At 33.2% G+C, this 17,829-nt stretch overlaps 1 protein-coding gene across 50 annotated transcripts in view; it reads left to right on the forward strand.

Moving 5' to 3' along the window:
- The window catches only part of Ptprd (protein tyrosine phosphatase receptor type D), a 2,156,260-nt gene that overhangs the window by 1,222,979 nt on the left and 915,452 nt on the right, over window positions 1-17,829 (forward strand). The gene's annotated exons all lie outside the window — the stretch shown is intronic.

The raw sequence follows: 17,829 nt of genomic DNA on the forward strand, positions 1-17,829 counted from the left end.
CTCATTCTTCATCATCCTTCTGATGCCTTAATATCAGAGTGCAACAGGTCTGTCATTGCTTCACTTCTTATTTATCTATTTATTTATTTAGGTATAAAGGATTGAACCTAGCGGTGCTTAACCACTGAGCCACATCGCCGGCCCTTTTTTTTCTATTTTATTTAGAGAAGGAGTCTTGCTGAGTTGCTAAGTGCCTTGCTTAGTTGCTGAGGCTGGCTTTGAACTTCCTATCCTCCTGCCTCAGCCTCTCAAGCCACTAGGATTACAGGCATGAGCCAATGCGCCTAGTTCTCTTCTATTTTTCACTTTGACTCTCCCTCATGTTCTTACCCAGTTTTCATAGTTTTAAAATACCTTCTGTGCCCATGAATTACAAATCTACATCTTCAAGCCACATCCCATCCAGGGATTCTAGACTTACATATCCAATTGCCTATGTGACTTATCTTCTTGGATATCCTGAAAGACATCAAGTGCAACATGCAAATGTAAGTCTCTGACTTTTCTCACATTCTCCACCCCAGAAAAGAACAACTTCATGTGGTCAGCCACTGATGAAAAAAAAAATGACATCAATTTCTTCTTTTTATTTCATACATCCCAGTTTAAAAACACCAGTCCAACCCTCAACATATATTTAGAACCCTGCCAATCCTTACCACCTGTACTCCTAAACTGTTGTCCTGACCATCATCATCTATAGCATGAATTTCAAAAACAGGCTTTTGGGATATCTTCCTATTAATACTCTTGCTTCTTTATAATCTTATTTTTTACATTTAGTAATAAAAATTATTTTTCTAGATTTTTGTGAAACATAATTGATATATAAAATCTAGAAGAAAAAAAGAACACAAGGAACTCTTTCTAGTTGATAGACAGGTATTACCTGGCTTATGATGATGGTAACAAAACAAAATATACTTATCCAAACCCAACAAATTATATATAAGCTATTCTTATTAAAGCACCAGAAGTGATACTTCTAGATTATACATATTTCATTAGCTTGTAATGGCCTCCCATTTCCTCCATAACTATAGCAACACATTAACTGGACCTCTTAACCTTGCTTCTTATTTTCATTTTTGGAATTGCATTAAATCTCTATAGTGCTTTTGGTAGTATGGTCATTTTGACAATATTCTGTCTAACAAAGAACAAGGAAGATCTTTCTATCTTCCAAGGTCTTCTTGAATTTCTTTCTTTAGTATTCTGTAGTTTTCATTGTAGAGGTCTTTCATCTCTTTTGTTAAGTTGATTCCTACTTTTTTTTTCTTTTCTTTTTTTTAAGGCTATTGTAAATGGAATAGTTTTCCTCATTTCCCTTTCAGAGGATTTATCACTGATATACAGAAATGCCTTTGATTTATGGGTGTTGATTTTATATCATGCTACTTGGCTGAATTCATTCACTAGTTCTAGAAGTTTTGGGGTCTTCTAGTATAGAATCATATCATCGGCAAATAGTGCTAATTTGAGTTCTTCTTTTCCTATGTGTATCCCTTTAATTTCTTTTATCTGTCTATCTAATTGCTCTGGCCAGTGTTTCAAGAACTATGTTAAATAGAAGTGGTGAAAGAGGGCACCTGTCTTGTTCCAGGTTTCAGAGGGAATGCTTTCAATTTTTCTCCATTTAGAATGCTATTGGCCTGGGGCTTAGCATAGATACCTTTTACCGTGTTGAGATAAGTACCTGTTATCCCTAGTTTTTCTGGTGTTTTGAACATGAAGGAGTGCTGTGTTTTGTCAAATGCTTTCTCTGCATCTATTGAGATGATAATATATGATTCTTATATTTAAGTCTATTGATGTGATGAATTATTTTATTGATTTCCATGTGTTGAACCATCCTTGCATCCCTAGAATAAACCCCACTTGATCATGGGGCACTATCTTTTTGATATGTTTTTGTATTTAATTGCCAGAATTTTATTAAGAATTTTTGTCCTCACTCCAGTGAACTTACATGGTCATCTGTTGCTCTTTGTTGAACACGCCAGGTATGGTCCTTCTTGCCTTAAGTCCACACACTAGTTGTTACCTCTGGTGCCTCAGTTATTTCACCAGATATCTGTATGGACAACTCTATCATCTTCTTCATGTCCTTATTCAAATCTCCACTTCTCAATGAGGAACACTCATGGTACCCTACTTTTTCCCATCTGCTTACCTATACTCTCCCTGATATTCCTCACCCTTCTTAACCTGTTATCTTTTATTTTTATCCCACAACACTATTCACTCCATGCTAAATCAGGTGATTTACCCATTGGTTATATTTATCATCTGTTATGAATCCCTTTCCACTAGAATATAAGTCCCACAGGGGCAAGAATTTTTGTTTTATTTACTGATGAACTCCAAGCTAGCAAAGACCATACCACAATAAATAGATATTTTTAATTTATTGGAAAATTTAGGAAATTTAAATGTGTATATTTAGAGGTTTTTAATGTATGACCTCTGTTGTCGTGTTAAAATTCATGTTGAAATAGTGGAAGGATAATGAAGACTGCAGAAGTGCATAAAATCTTCCTTTCTGTGGAGATGTATTTTAGTAGGAAAATTTTATTCTGCTGTTGTAGGTAGAATTCTAAGATGATTGTTAAGAAACTTATACCCATATGTGCTATTGAGTCCTAGAACTTGTGATTATACAGGATGGTCATTCTCCTGGCTAAGTCATATTATACACACAGCAGACTTTAAGAGAAAATAGCATGGGTGAAACTTACCTTTAAATAGCTCTTATCAATATTACAAGTAAAATAAACTAAGTAACTTCCTGAAAAATGGGTTGAAGTGTAGTGGGAATTCAACAAAAGGGAACTCTCCATTGCTGTCTTTATAGAGGGAAGGGGCCTTGTGGCAAAGAACTGAGAGAAACCCCCAGACAAAAGCCAGAAGGCAAGAGGAACCCTAGCTCCAGCACCACAAGAATTTAATTATGTCAACAACAGAAACTAGCTCAGTAGCTTTCCTAGAGCCTGTAGAAAGACACAGAACACAGCCACTTCTTGATTTCAGCCTTGTGATGCCCTCTCAAGTACACCAAGCCACACCAGTCCTGAGCTTCTGACTAAGAGAATTGTGAGCTAATAAAAGAATGTTGTTGTGAGCTGCAATGTTATTGTCACAATCTATTTTGCAGCAATGGGGAACTAATATATTTCTTGTTTTGTTTTGCTTCACTTTTTGTTTCTCTGTTCTACTTTTAAACTGCAAATCACTTAATGCTCATGTCTTAATTCAGCCTAGAAAAGCTTTTAGAAGCAGGATTTAAGAAAACAAAAAGGCATGAAAACAAGTCTAAAGTAAACATAAGTACAAATTCTATATAAGGGGAAACAGGAAAAATGAGGCAGTTAACTAATTACATTTTTCCAGATCACTTGGTACTATAGTATATAGAAGTAGACTCTAGCCCCTGTGCTCCAAATAGTTATTCTATGACCATATGCAAAGCACTTAACCTAAATTGGCCTGTTTTTCTTATTCATTAAGTGAGGAAGTTTGGCTACATTAACTCTAATAATTATCTGTGCTAAAAAATTCTATAATTCAACAATTCTGTGATTCTAAAATAATGTATGATTCTAATTTTATATAGACAATGACATTTTTTATCAAATTTAAATACTGAATTCTGAACGTGAAAATATTACTTTTAGAGTTTATCAAAAGAAATTAAAACAATTTGGTACTTTGTATGCTATCAATTCCATTGATGGTATTAATATATAATACTAAATAAATGGCAAAAGATATTTTAGATTTTTGAGGAGAGTTTCTGATGCTGCTTTGGCCAGCAGAGGGCTCTCACATGATTTCTTGTAGCATGAGCATTTTTAAGAATTATTCAAATTTTGTAATTGGAATTAAAAATAATGAAGATACAATAAGGTAGTACCAAGCATAAAAAATAGAAAGCAGTGTTTTCCTCTATGTATGTATTAAAAATATAAGGAATTTCTTATTTTACATAAAACCATTGAATAAACATTCACATCGTAAGTAGAAAAGTCCTACCTTTTGCATGCATGACTTATTCTCAACACCTTTCCTTACAAGTTTAAAGTGAGATTCCAGATTTGGAGTTACTAAAACACTGAGAAAAGTCAAATAGTTCTGTCAACTACAATATCTTAATGTGAAATATACAGATAGAATTCACAGTTACCATTAAACAACCATGTTCATAAGAAATCATTTAGCAAATCATTCAAAATTGAATATATTTTTCTTCAGTATAGAAATCTACTAGCATTTACAAATAAAACCTAATGAGCTGTTTTTATGAAGGTAAAAGTGCAGAGTATAATTCTTGACTGACTCCAAAAGTCAAAAGAATGCAAAATTTCATGAAGATGTATCAAGTTTTCTTTTCAATTTGTAAAAAATTTAAAATAATTTTAAATATGGGTCATTGGAGAAAAATAACAGAAATCTGACCTACTAAGAAAGACAAGTAAAATATTAACCTGAATGTATTTGCCTTTATCTGATATTTATAATGATTTAGGACTCCTCAGACAAATTTGGAATTGAACTTTGCCAAATTCTTACTGCATTTAGCTGCATTTAAATTGTAGCTCTTAAAGTAATAAGCAGGTTGTGTGTGTGTGTGTGTGTGTGTATTTCTGTAGCTATGGTCTCTGTGTATATATATATATTTACCCTAGAAAGAGAAAATAAAATTTTTAAAGTGAGAATTTTGTACATTCAAGATGTGAAGTAATCTTGATTGTAAACTTACAATGAAATTATGTTTGAAAATCCTTTCAGAGAGAGGGGAAAATCCATTTTTAATAACTACTATTTTGGGGGACAGGGCAGGGCACCAGGAGTTGAACTCAGAGACACTTGACCACTGAGCCACATCCCCAGCCCTATTGTGTATTTCATTTAGAGACAGGATCTCACTGAGTTGTTTAGCACCTCACCATTGCTGAGGGTAGCTTTGAACTTGTGATCTTCCTTCCTCAACTTCCCAAGCTGCTGGGATTACAACCATGCACCAGCAGGCCCACCTGTGACAACTATTTTTTACCATTCTCATGGTTTTATAAAAATGATAACAACAGAAATAAGATGCAACCATGGCATTGTTTTCTCATAGGAAGTGCAGGAAAAGTATGTTTACATGTAAATCAGACTTTAATGAACTTTTACATAAATAGATTGGCAAAATTTAAAATTTGGTAGTTCCCGGGTCAAGATTACTCATGCTGTTAAGAATGTTGGGGGGTGGCATTTTCACAATGAAGATTTTAAAACAGACATATATTTTTAAAATATGAATAAAATAGGATCTAAGAATTTTATCAACAAAGTAACATGTAAATAGATATTTGGCAGTATATTCATGCTTATGAGATAGAAAACAACCTGAATTTCTAAAGATATAGAGTTGATTAGATAAATTGTTTTACATCTAAACTATGAAACACCATGCAACTGTGTACAAGGAAGAATTCTCTGAGTGTGTTGAAAGGGGGTGCAACCAAACACATATTATGGGGGGACAGAAAGCAAGGTGTGAAAAAATAAACTGTGTTTTGTGGAGAGTGTGATCATTTTTTGCATAGTTAAAAGAATATATGTATATATTTGAAATACCTCAAAAAATTCACAAATAAGAGGACATGAAGGAGACAAAAGGACAGAAAAGATGGGAAGATGATTTTTACTTTAATTTGTGGTTTTCATTTCATACCAAGTGCATAACTGGAGTTTTAAACCATTTGACTGGAATTGTAGGTTGTTTTTATTTTATCATCAAACATCATCTGGTCAGTAGAATTATTGTATATGTTTTCTATTCTTAAGATCAGAATAAGAATAACATTTTAACATAGAATTTATGTGTCTCGTTTATTAAAATCTTACTGTTTGCCAGGCTAATTAATTTAAACCTCATATAGCCCATTAAGGTGGGTGTTTATGTTGTATCTGTTTAAAGGGCAAAGAAGTAGAGGTATAGAGATTAAAGGCAACTAGTCCTAAATGATAGGTTGCACAGGATAAAGAACTTAGCTGCCTAACTCTAGAGGCTGCACTCTTCATAAAATCTGTTGTATATACGTATATTAGAATACACCTTTAAAAACTTAACAGAGCATATCTCCTTCTTAAATTGAAGAGAAAACAAGCTTTTCAGTGCTGTTTGTTCTTCAGCTAGCATGTACCTTCCCAAGGTTGCTTGTTTGTTCCAATGACTTGGTAATATTTTCTGTGCCAATGTGCCTAAACTGTATATTCTGCCTCCTTGATTGAAAAAGCCCTTGACCTACTAAGCAAGACACACAGGAGGCTCATTCATACAGCATGCCCTTTTTTGATTTGAAGAATTAGAATAGATTCAATGCATATAATTATTTTTGTATTCTTAAAGTGCAACCTTTTCCTCCTCTTTCTCATCAAGTCCATTAAATGGTTACTAATTACTTTGGATCCTTCCAGTGCATGCCCCAGTGCAGACTGTTCTCAGAATTTCAGGTACCAGTGATTCTACATTCAGTTTACCTTTGCTTGCTCTCTTCCTGTTCTGTTTTCTATAAAACATCTTTAGAAATTTTAGTTTCCTTCTGTAATCTTGCAAAGGTGAAATGAGGTACAGCTTAAACCTGCACATTCTGCTTTTTGTGAACAGTTCTTCTAATACAAGCTTGGTGGTAGGAGATACTGAGTCTTGACTAAGGGATATGTGAAAACTGTTACTAGAGTCCATGTAACTTCATTGCCTATGCCAAAGGTAATTGAGAATTGACTTTGGGTACTAGTTGTCGTACGATCTTTCACAGAAATGACTTTGCAATTTTAGGTGAATAAAACAAAGAACTCCCCTCCAACCCACACACCACAAACAAACAAGCAAACTTCCAAGTGGCTGAAATTGAAAAATCATCAGAGTTCATTTTCTGATGATAGAGACTCTCAGAAAAAGAAGATCTTAAAATATTGACACTGACTGACCCAGTCCACCAGAAGGATCATCTTCCTTCTGCTCTTTTAGCATTATTGTCACTTAAATTGATGGTTTCTATTCAATCCAGATTATAATTTAGTGTTGTGTTTGAGGCTCCTTTTTAAATCAGATATTTTCAATTCTGCATTCAAAATAAAAGATTAATAATTAAATTGAAAGACAATGCAGGTATTTTTCTGGTCCCTCTCTGTGTAGGGTGCCCTGTAGAAAATACATGTGCTGTTTCATCACTAAGACATAACTACTGATATTATAATTAAAATAGAAGAAGGATGAACATGACACTTTGTCTATGTCTAGCAGTAAGAAGAAATTAGATTATTGACACAAAGTGGGAAGCAAATAATTTGAGATTATGTTGTTTACTTGAGTCCCAGCTGATTACACAAAGGAGTTTATACAGTACAAAGGGATATTGCAAATGACTGTGGGAGTCAGAGTAAGGGACTATAGGTATGAAAATAAAGCCAGAAAAAAATTAGTACATACACATTCATATCACATACCTCTGCCCTTGTGAAAGATTGCTTTTTTTTTTTTTGGAGCTTTCTAATTTCACAATTATCAAAACATCTTAGAATCTGATTTAAGGCTTATTATTTTCATAGGACCAAACTTAACTGCTTATTCAGGAGAAATATAGTGTTAATGATACGAAGACCAAAAAGAGGTATTTCACACATATCCTTATAAGGGTAATTGTGGATGTTCCTAGATAAGCACAGGATTCCTCTAGCTCTGCAACCTGTCTTTTGGACCCTTGATTTGTTCCTACTTTTTAAAGTGTTTATATGGCTGAAAGGACACATGTGAGAAACCAGCTGTGAGGACTAAGGTGGCATCAGCAAGGGGAAGTGGTTAGCCTGGACTTTGGGAAACCCCTGTGGTTTGACTGCCTCTTCTTTTTCTGTGATAATGAAATGACTTTCTACAGTGTACCAGGGCCAAGTTCTGTAGAAATACTAGTGTATGTAAAACACAGGTCCTATATTAGAGAGAATAGCAGTATCTCATCCATGTTAAGATGGAGGGTAAGATAGCAGGTAATATCTGAAAGCGCTTTCCCAAAGAAGGGGTATCCTGGTAGATTCAAGCCAGCTTGTGGCATGTGTTGGTGTTCTATTTTAAGAATTCTCATGCCATTTTTTTAAGGAGTTCAGAAGACATTTAACAGATGGTCAAAAGTTCATTAAGTGAAATAGTTAAGCAGAGAAGTGATATGATCATATCTGTGGCCCAGAAGACTTGTTTTTCTTAAATGCATTTCTATCCCCAAGGAAATAATGATTTTCAGAATGGACACCATCTTCTCAGAGATACAGATGCCTCCCCATTGTAATATTAATTGCCTACAAAATATACACAATAAATCTGATGATGATCATGTATCTTTAGACCCCCCAATAACTTCAGACACAAATTCTTATAAGAACAGTCTCCTGATTTGATTAACATTCAGGAAAAGAAAAATCTCCATGGACTACTGGGTGAAGAGAACATGTGCACAGATTGTCATATTGTAGAGGGACCTTCATAAAGAGAACACCTGAGGATAAATGAGGATCCTCAGAGCTACTCTAAGTCATGCTGCAACTAAATATTCAAGAAGCACCAAAGAACGTCAGAGATTAAATTATGTAAGAGTGCATGAAGATGTCATTTACAAAAGAAAATGCTAGAATCTGTATTTTTTTAAGCTTCTTACTTGGCCAAGCACTTTACCCTAACCCTTGTCCCCAAACCCCATTACAAAGTGTCTCTGAAGAGAAGAAAATATGTGCTTTTTCCACCTCAAATGACGATTAAAGGAGTGATTTTTCACCCACAGCATTTGTTCACCTACCCAGCATACTAACACACTCTTTCAATCAGCAAGTCCTTTATTCTTAACATTACTGTTTTACTTAAGAGATAATGTCAAAGGAATTGAGCATTGTGACTGGATAATGGTCTCCTGCTGCAAGATAAATGCTTAGGCATTTATTGAAAATAAATGTTGGAGGAAAGCCAAGCCATTTATTTTTAAAGTAGAAAAGTATTTTCTAGTCACAACTTTCAGTGCCAAATACATTATAACTATCTTACCAAATGATTTCTTAAGTAAATTGAGATCACCCAAAGAAAGCAACAGAATACCTAATTTATTCTCACCTATGTTTGGTGGGCAACAATGAAGGAAAGCATTAACAATGTATTCAATCACCTCTCTAGCTTTATTGTTCAGATGTGATTTTTGCTTTTTTAAATGAAGTGGATTTTAATATGCATGCTGAAACAGAAGTATAAAATTTGGTGAAGCATTCTTTACTTTTCTGTCACTTTATATGCAGGAAATGTTATTGATATCTTTATGATGTGTCTGAAAGGCACAGGAGCAGTGACTTAGGGAGCTTTTAATAGCAGTGGTAATGAGCTGTGTTCCAAGGTAATGATAATTTTGATTCCTTCAGTCATTGTGGGGTGCCTTTTGCCGGCTGAGTACAGGATAAGTGAATTTGAACAAACACTACTCACAATTTTCCTTAGTTTTGAAATTAAAAAAAAAAATGCTATTGTAACCTGAAATATTTATTAATGGAATTTATTTGTTCTGTGAACCAATTTCTCACCATATTCCAGTATGTTCTGCTTTATATATAATTTATAGCCATACCCTTCTAGTGACATAAAGTAGCTCCATGAATATTGCTTGTCTGCTTTTTCTATGCTACTCTGTGTGTGTGTGTGTGTGTGTGTGTGTGTGAGAGAGAGAGAGAGAGAGAGAGAATCCTTCCTCTAAAATACATAAAGTATTGGTTTTACAGATACAAGCATAAATAATATATGCATTGAGTTCATTCGTAAAATAAAATCAAACCATCTTTTTGATGCTTTCATGAAGGGAATTTATGTTAAAATTAGAAGAGTATAATGTATTCACTAAAATATTATGGATAAAACAAGTTAAAAGGCAGACTTATAAGTCCTTGGTAAGTATATACATATGCATAAGAATAGCCAGCAAGTTATGACTTGTATTGGGTACAGAATGTGGCTTAAAACATGTCTTCCATCTTTTCAAATTTTAGAAATAATCATCAATAATTAATAAGTACTTATAATTACATTATAGATTTGTTTAATAACATTAGTGTTTTGTAATGATTATGGTAATAACTTTGTAAAGTTTTCATGTATCCCTCTCATTAATTAATATTTTGTCACTTTTCCAAAAATTATTTCTTCTCAAGATTGAGCTTATGAGTGAGTCATATGATTATTGACTCTTTCTTATTTTTAATTTATTGCAAACTCATGTCTGTTGTGCAATTTCCTTTCTTGACTACATGGGGAAATCCTTTCTTTCATTAAAAATGCCACATAGATAAACATCACATTAGAAGAACATTGGAATCTTTTATTCACCTCAGAAGTTTATAGCTCAAGTGATACATTCTACATTTAGGATTTTTTTTTCAAGAAATTTATCTTCCATGTATACTCTGAAAAGTCAGAGAATTTAACAGTAATACATAGGCAGCTTCAAGAATGTGGCCCCTATTCTAGTGTCTTTTAGACCCAATCTTCCTTTGCATGTTATATTTTCATCTGAAAATTTCCTTAAAGAGTTCTGCTGTTAAAAAATAATGAATACATTCACAATTAAGGAGATACATTAAAATATTACAAAGCTACCACTTATATAAATAATAGAAATCCTTATATAATACTTCATGTACCAGGTATTTTATTAATGTATCCATTCTTTATTAAAAAAATATATCTGAATTGGTATCATTATTGTTTGTTTTTTGTTTGTTTTGTTTTGTTTTTGTTTTTTTGGAGGAGAAGACTGAAGAACAAAGACTTTAAATAACTCATCCAAGATCATACAATTAGAGTAGAAAGTATCACAGGTTGGGATTTGCATCTAGATAGTAGGCTGCCAGAATTCATTATTCTTTTAGTCTCAATGATAATCCAGCAGATGACTTTAGGGTAGTTTTAAGTATTGGTGAAATTCTGTAATAAGTCAGTGGTTTTTAAGAAAGACTTTTTAAAAATTAACATAATAAAAGTATTAGAGAAAACAAAAAATTATTCATTTAGTAAGAAAATTTGTAAGTCAAAACAGCGCAAGGTCCATTCTATTGTGTGTCCTTCCTTCTGTCACTTAGACTTGAATCTGTATCCCCTGCTTCTTATCCAAATCTCATAATCACCACTTTAAGAGAGACCTACTGCACCAAACTCCAACCTGTGCAGAGGAGGAAACACATGAATTAGAATATATATTTTTACTAAATTTACTAAGTTAAAACTTTAAAGAAAAAAAAAGTATATCCCTAAGTGCAAGCTGTTGTCAGTAAGAAAAAAAAATCATGTTTATGATAGAAAAAATGAAAATGAAACTTTGACCTAAAATTAGATTTTGTATAGTCCCATTTTTGGAGCCAAAACTTCTCAAGATACTTCATTAATGAATCACTTTTCTGTCCAGAAAAGCAGTCTTTTTTTTTAGTTCCTCGTAGTTAGTTGTTGCTCAATTTCCCCACTCCAAATATATGATTTCCTTATGCTATATGTTAACATTATGTTGCCCTTACCAAGTTGTCCTCACTTGTTCCCCAGATCCTATTATCAGTAACAAAGTTGTTTTTATAGAATATCTCTTGACATTTTAGCCAATTCTTGCAAAAATTTTTTCTGAGTAACAAATTAACAAAATATATTTATTGATGTTATAATCATATACAGCTCATATCATTCTCCTAATTACAGCATGTGTCAAATATAATTTTTCTTATTAAATGAGCCTACCTTTTCTACATAATGTAAAACTTTATCAAAAGAGAATATATATATACACACACACACTTATACATATATACATCATATATATTCAGGTAACTGCTTCTATCTTGGGTTGGGTCTATCATATGAAGTTTTTTGATATTTTAACTTTTCACAAGTTAGATAAACTGATTTTCAGAATAAAAAACATGGTGGAGACGCTGTAGATTTCTTCTTTTATCTGCATTTGGAAATTTTAAACATATATGCAAACTGAATAGAAGCATCCCAAATGCATATGAATCTATTGCATTCATTTAAATGTGAGTTAATTTTCTTTATATAAGTCTCTCATATCTACTGCCAACACAACCACATATTCTTCATGGAATTGATGCATTTGCTCAATTGAGACATGGACCTTTTAAGCATACTTGACTATCCAGGAGATACTTATAGCTCCTAAGATATGCATTATTGATGTGCAAAACTTCAGTGATAGAAAGAATAATAAGTAAGGAGTTTTAATTTTCAAAATAAAGCTAGAATGCTCTCTCTGGAATTTAGATAACTTGTCTTTTCTCATTGGTGTTGGGCCGTAAAGACTTTAACACAGATAACAGCATTTAGTTAGAAATGTAAAGAAAGGAGTAACATCCTTCTCCCTTCTCATTTTATCTCTATTTTTAGAGAGTTTGTTTCACTTCATTTCACTGTGGAAATGGACCTGCAGTCCTCAAAAGAAAAATTAAAAAAAGAAGAAAGTTTCTCCCCTTCAAAATTTTCCAGTGGAATTTTTTCGTAGCACTGCTGGTTTCATACAATATTTTGTCTGATTTTGTTGGCATTACAAAAAACATTCTCCATTATAACCTTCAAACTGTGATATTTGTAGCTACTCAAGTTGTTAGGTTGTACACACACAAACATCGTTTGAAGAAAAATCAGAGATGTGAAATTTGTTTTGAAGCATAGTTAGAGAATCAAATTGTGTCAAAGAATAAATACTATGTGACGATTTCTGGGAAATGTTTTTCACAGGCTCAATATCCCCCCCAAAGTTGTTTTGTTTTAAACAAGTCTATCTTTTTCTCCTATACACATAGAACTAATAATGTATTCTTCATTTGTTTGACCAAATTAGAAAGCATAGAGCCAAAAATGCATTAAACTCCTTCCCTAGAATACATTTTATTTCTAGTCAGTATTTTTCCCTCTTTTGTCTTTCAACCCTCTCTCATCGAGAGAGAGAGAGAGAGAGAGAGAGAGAGAGAGAGAAAAGAGAGAGAATCCAACTTTTTTGTTTTCACAATCATTCCTGCCTCTTTCTAAGTGAAATAACATAAAATAGTCAAGTACCAAAGGAATAAAATGAGCTAAATTAATCAGGTACCCAGGGAAACATTACATAGAAGTATTTTATACCAAACTACCAGTTGAGTTCTACAAGATAGAGCAGTAATCTTGACTGTCACTTGACCATGACATCACCATCTTTTCATTATTAAGAAGGATATTGGCTAGTGTTCCTTTCATCTTATGACTGAAAGACTGCCCTTTCTTTTTTTTTTTTTTAATCTTTAAGTGTACCCTGGAGAATTATTTCAGTCTTCATAAATTATTATTTTGCTTACACAAGGACAAGCAGGTATCCCTTAATCCCAGAAGGGATAGCAGAAATGACCATCCTAGAAATCAGTTCCAAATCAAGACATTAGTCCCAGGTCAGGTAGAACACAGCACTATTATCTCCAAGATCTGGACTCAAAACACAAAACCAGGATATCAATGCAAATGGGTGAACTGAGCTGTAAGTGGAAGTCCAAAGCCCTGGAATTAGTAGATGCCCATCTGGCGTCAGAGACCTAGTGCAGGAAACCAGGGTACTAATGGCTGTTCCTGAGCATGCGCACTGAGTAGGGATGTTGTCAGTGGGAAGCAGGGGTCACAAACAAGGATCTCCAATACTGAGATGCCTCAGCCTTCGGAGATGAGGAATTCACAGTGGAACAGCAACTGGTTGGAGAGTTTTTGACAAATGGCTATTTTCAACTCTATCTGCCTAAAGCAACACTCATCTCAGGACCCTGAGATGAAGCTGAGCCCACAAATGGAAGTTAAAAGAAGCAGCTGCCAGAAGGAAAAGCTGGTGGGGCCAGGAAGAAAGTCAGAAACAACACTTTTTTCTCAAATGGCCACAACCTGCAACTATAACATATATTTTGTGATGATGTGTTTATTTACTACTACTTTATTGTCTCTTAGTCTGGAAAACAATCGGCAAAACATTTCATGTGTTACCTTGATAGCATATTACATCTATCTGTTAGTAATAAATAGTTCATATGCAGCTCTCATTCCATATGATAAAGAATAAATTCATATACCGTACATTGCTAAAACAGTGGCATATATTTAGCCCCAGGCATTGTTCCTAATATCATTGTTTTTGTCATTAATGATTTACTTTAAAGATTAGCAAGGCACCTATAAGTTTAAAAGATATCATTTGTTTGTCAGCCAAATTGATATTTATTTCTAAGTGATTTTTTTTTTCTGCTTGAAATTTCTACAATAAACTTGTGTTTAATCTATTGGTATTAATTTCCTATTGTAAGGAAATATAATTGTTTCCCCATGATATGTCTAACAGCTTTCCAGCTGAGGCCAATTCTATTTAATTCATAACTCTTTGGTCCTAACAGATATTGAATTCCATACTGTGTATTTACTCACAGTATGATCGGACACCCACTAAGTCTCTAGTAGTAATTAATATATTACATGGATCCCATTGGCAGCATTTTACGACATTCCTACAATTGAACCACTCTTTGATATTTTGCCCATACATAATAAGTATAATTAGAAGGTTTTAAAAATGATTTAAACAGTCACAAACATAACCCCCTTCTAAAACAATCTTCAGTGTTTTGAGAAATAAGTTTCTCCATATTATCGCCATGGTTTTCATTTGTTTTCTTATTTGCATGTAATATAATAGACTTTCTGATGTAACATATGTACTCTTCTCTTAAATGGAAGGCATTTATCTACATATTGATGATTAGCTGTTAATTTTCTTCCATCTCTGTCAGTCACCCCTATATCTAATATCTTCAGTGGTTTCTGGAATGCCTTAGCTCAAATTGTATCTGTTATTTCTCATTCCTTCCTACAGTGCCATTTGTATCTCTCTCACCTACTGAGACTTTGTATTGCTAATGACTGCTCACAGTTACTCCCAACTTGAAATAAATTTACATATAGCCTAACTAATTAAAATAATTTGCAGAAAGATAGAAAGCTTCCATAGAGATTAGCAGGGATTTCTAAATCTTCATATTTATGATTGTATATATTGGTATAAACTAACATGAAATAAATTGGTTTTATTCTTATTTGTCATTATTATATCCACTATTTTACACATTGGAATAACAGTTTTCATGATATTGCATTACTATGGCCTCAAAGTAATTAACATTTTTCATTCTAAAGTAATCAATTGTGATGATGAGCAACAATCTTAAGATATAAGGAAATCAACCCCACAATTAGTTAAGTAAATAACATATGTATTATGTGTCTCAAGTGCTCCTATCAATCCAATTGATAGAATTGATATGAAATTCTTAGATTGATCAATGTGTGCCTTTAATTTATTCACCCAATATTTTTTAAACACATATAAACCAGGACTATCTCAGGTACTTAGTGTAAAATATCGCAAAGCAAGAAACTCAGTGCTATTCTTAAGTTAACATGTTCAAAGAAGTAGAATCAAGAGGAATAGGAAGAGGAGGAAAAGGTGAAAAATAAATATATATGAATATGAATATAATTATTGTATAATACAGAAGAAATACTGAAGCCAGGCATAGTGGTGTACACCTGTAATCCCAGCAGTTTCAGAGGATGAGTCAGGAGGATTGCAAGTTCTAGACCAGCCTCAGCAATTTATAGAGATGCTGGCTCAAAATAAAAAGTTAAAAAAGGAATGAAGATGTAACTCTGGGTTCAATCTTCAATATAAAAATAAGTAAATAAATAAAATATAAATTCTGATAAACAGATTGCTTACTGGAATTTATGTGTTAAATTATGTTTTCATTGGAAGATAATTGAGTGCTTGTAATAAAAATTATTAGTTTTACTAATAAAATGAGTTGACAGGACAATCCTAATATTCTGTAAGCCATTATTTCAAAACCAAAATGCAGTATTCAAAGTAATATACCTTTTGTTTCCATTTAGGTTTTTTGAGTTATAAGTAAAGTCATTGTGAAATTAAAATATAATGTAGAAAAAAATTTAAATTCTATATATTGCATTTAAATGACTCCAACTTTCATTAATGACTGAAAGAAGAAGGCATAAATTTTCTTTTTCTAATTTGGTAGTAGGTACAGTGAACATTCAAAGGCTAATTTGTTGCCAGTTTGTGGACTGACAGCTTTTTCCTTTTTCATTTATGGAGACACAAAGAACTAAAAATATTGATCCTTTAAGTGTAGAAAGTATTGAATTACAAGTTATCAGACAAAGACTCATTATGTATTTGCATTTATTATTACTTTAACGTATTAATTGTACATATTAATGCAGTTTAGTGTAATATTCTAATACATGCATACATCATGCTTTGATCAGATCCAATATTGCTTTATCCACCACCCCCATAAAAAAACAGACCCTTTCCAACCTGTAGTAATCATTATTTTACATTTGATTCAACTTTTTTTAGCTCTCCATCCATATGAGGGAGAATATGTAGTAATTGTCTTTCTGTGTCTGGCTTATTTCTTTTAACACAATGTCCTCCAGTTCCTTACATTTTGCTTCAAATGACAGGATTTCAATCTTTAAGGTAGTATGGTAGTTAGGTTTTTATTGCTGGGATTAAAATACCTGTCATGAACAACTTAGAGGAGAAAAAGTTTATTGCAGCTCACAGGTTCAGTCCATAGTCAGCTGTACTTCATTGCTCTGAGTACAAGATGAAGCACTAGCCACTATGGAGGGGGGTGTAGGGAAGATGAAGTCTTTCAGGGAACATCCCCAGTGACCCACCTACTCCAGTCACATCCCACCTGCTTACAGTTCTCATAATCTAAAAATTTTTCTTCTGAATATGCTTATATTAACACAAGAGCTTTGGGAGGGCTCCTCACATCCAAATCATACTGGTTTATAATATTCTATTGTATATATTTATATTACATTTTCTTTATCATTCATCTGTTAACAGATACCTAGACTGATTTCACATCTTAACTATTGTGAATAATGCCACAATAATCATGGGTGTACAGGTATCTCTTTGGTATGCTGATTTCATTTCCTTTGGATATATACCCAGAAGTATGATAGCTGGATCATATTATGATAGATCTATTTGTAATTTATTTAATATTATTTTAGACATTAATGGATCTTTATTTTATTCATTGATGTATATGTGGTGCTGAGAATCAAACCCAGTCCCTCACACATGTTAGGCAAGAGCTCTACCACTAAGCCACAACCTCAGCCCCTATTTTTAGTTTTTTGAGGAACCTCCTACTGTTCTCCATAGTGGCTGTACTAATTTACATTCCCACTCTGGTATATTGGGGTTCCTTTTACCTTACATCCTGGCAAGCATATTTTGTTTTGTTTTTGTTTTTATAATAGCCATTACTTATATTGATATCATTTTATTTTTTTCTCTGATAAGGAATAATATTGAGCTTTCTTTTTATATATTTTTGTGTTTGACTGTTAGTATATTCCCACCTACTCAGTCACTAATAGCTCTGTGTGTGTGTGTGTGTGTGTGTGTGTTTTAAAGGGGATTGAATCCAGGGTCTGGTAGGCAAGCACTCCACCATTGAGCTACATCCCTAGTCCTTGATAACTAGATTTTTCTATGCTGCTTCTATTAACAAGAAACATTTTTTTCAGTTTATTTTCAGCTACAGGTCATTGTGTTCTTCATGCCTATGGAAAAGCAATCCCAATAGCACTGGCAATTGGCAAAATTAAAGTGTATTTTCCATTTATAGCTCAACAGAAGAGGTGAT

Source organism: Marmota marmota, unplaced genomic scaffold, assembly GCF_001458135.2.
Source record: "Marmota marmota marmota unplaced genomic scaffold, marMar, whole genome shotgun sequence".
Lineage (NCBI taxonomy): Eukaryota > Metazoa > Chordata > Mammalia > Rodentia > Sciuridae > Marmota > Marmota marmota.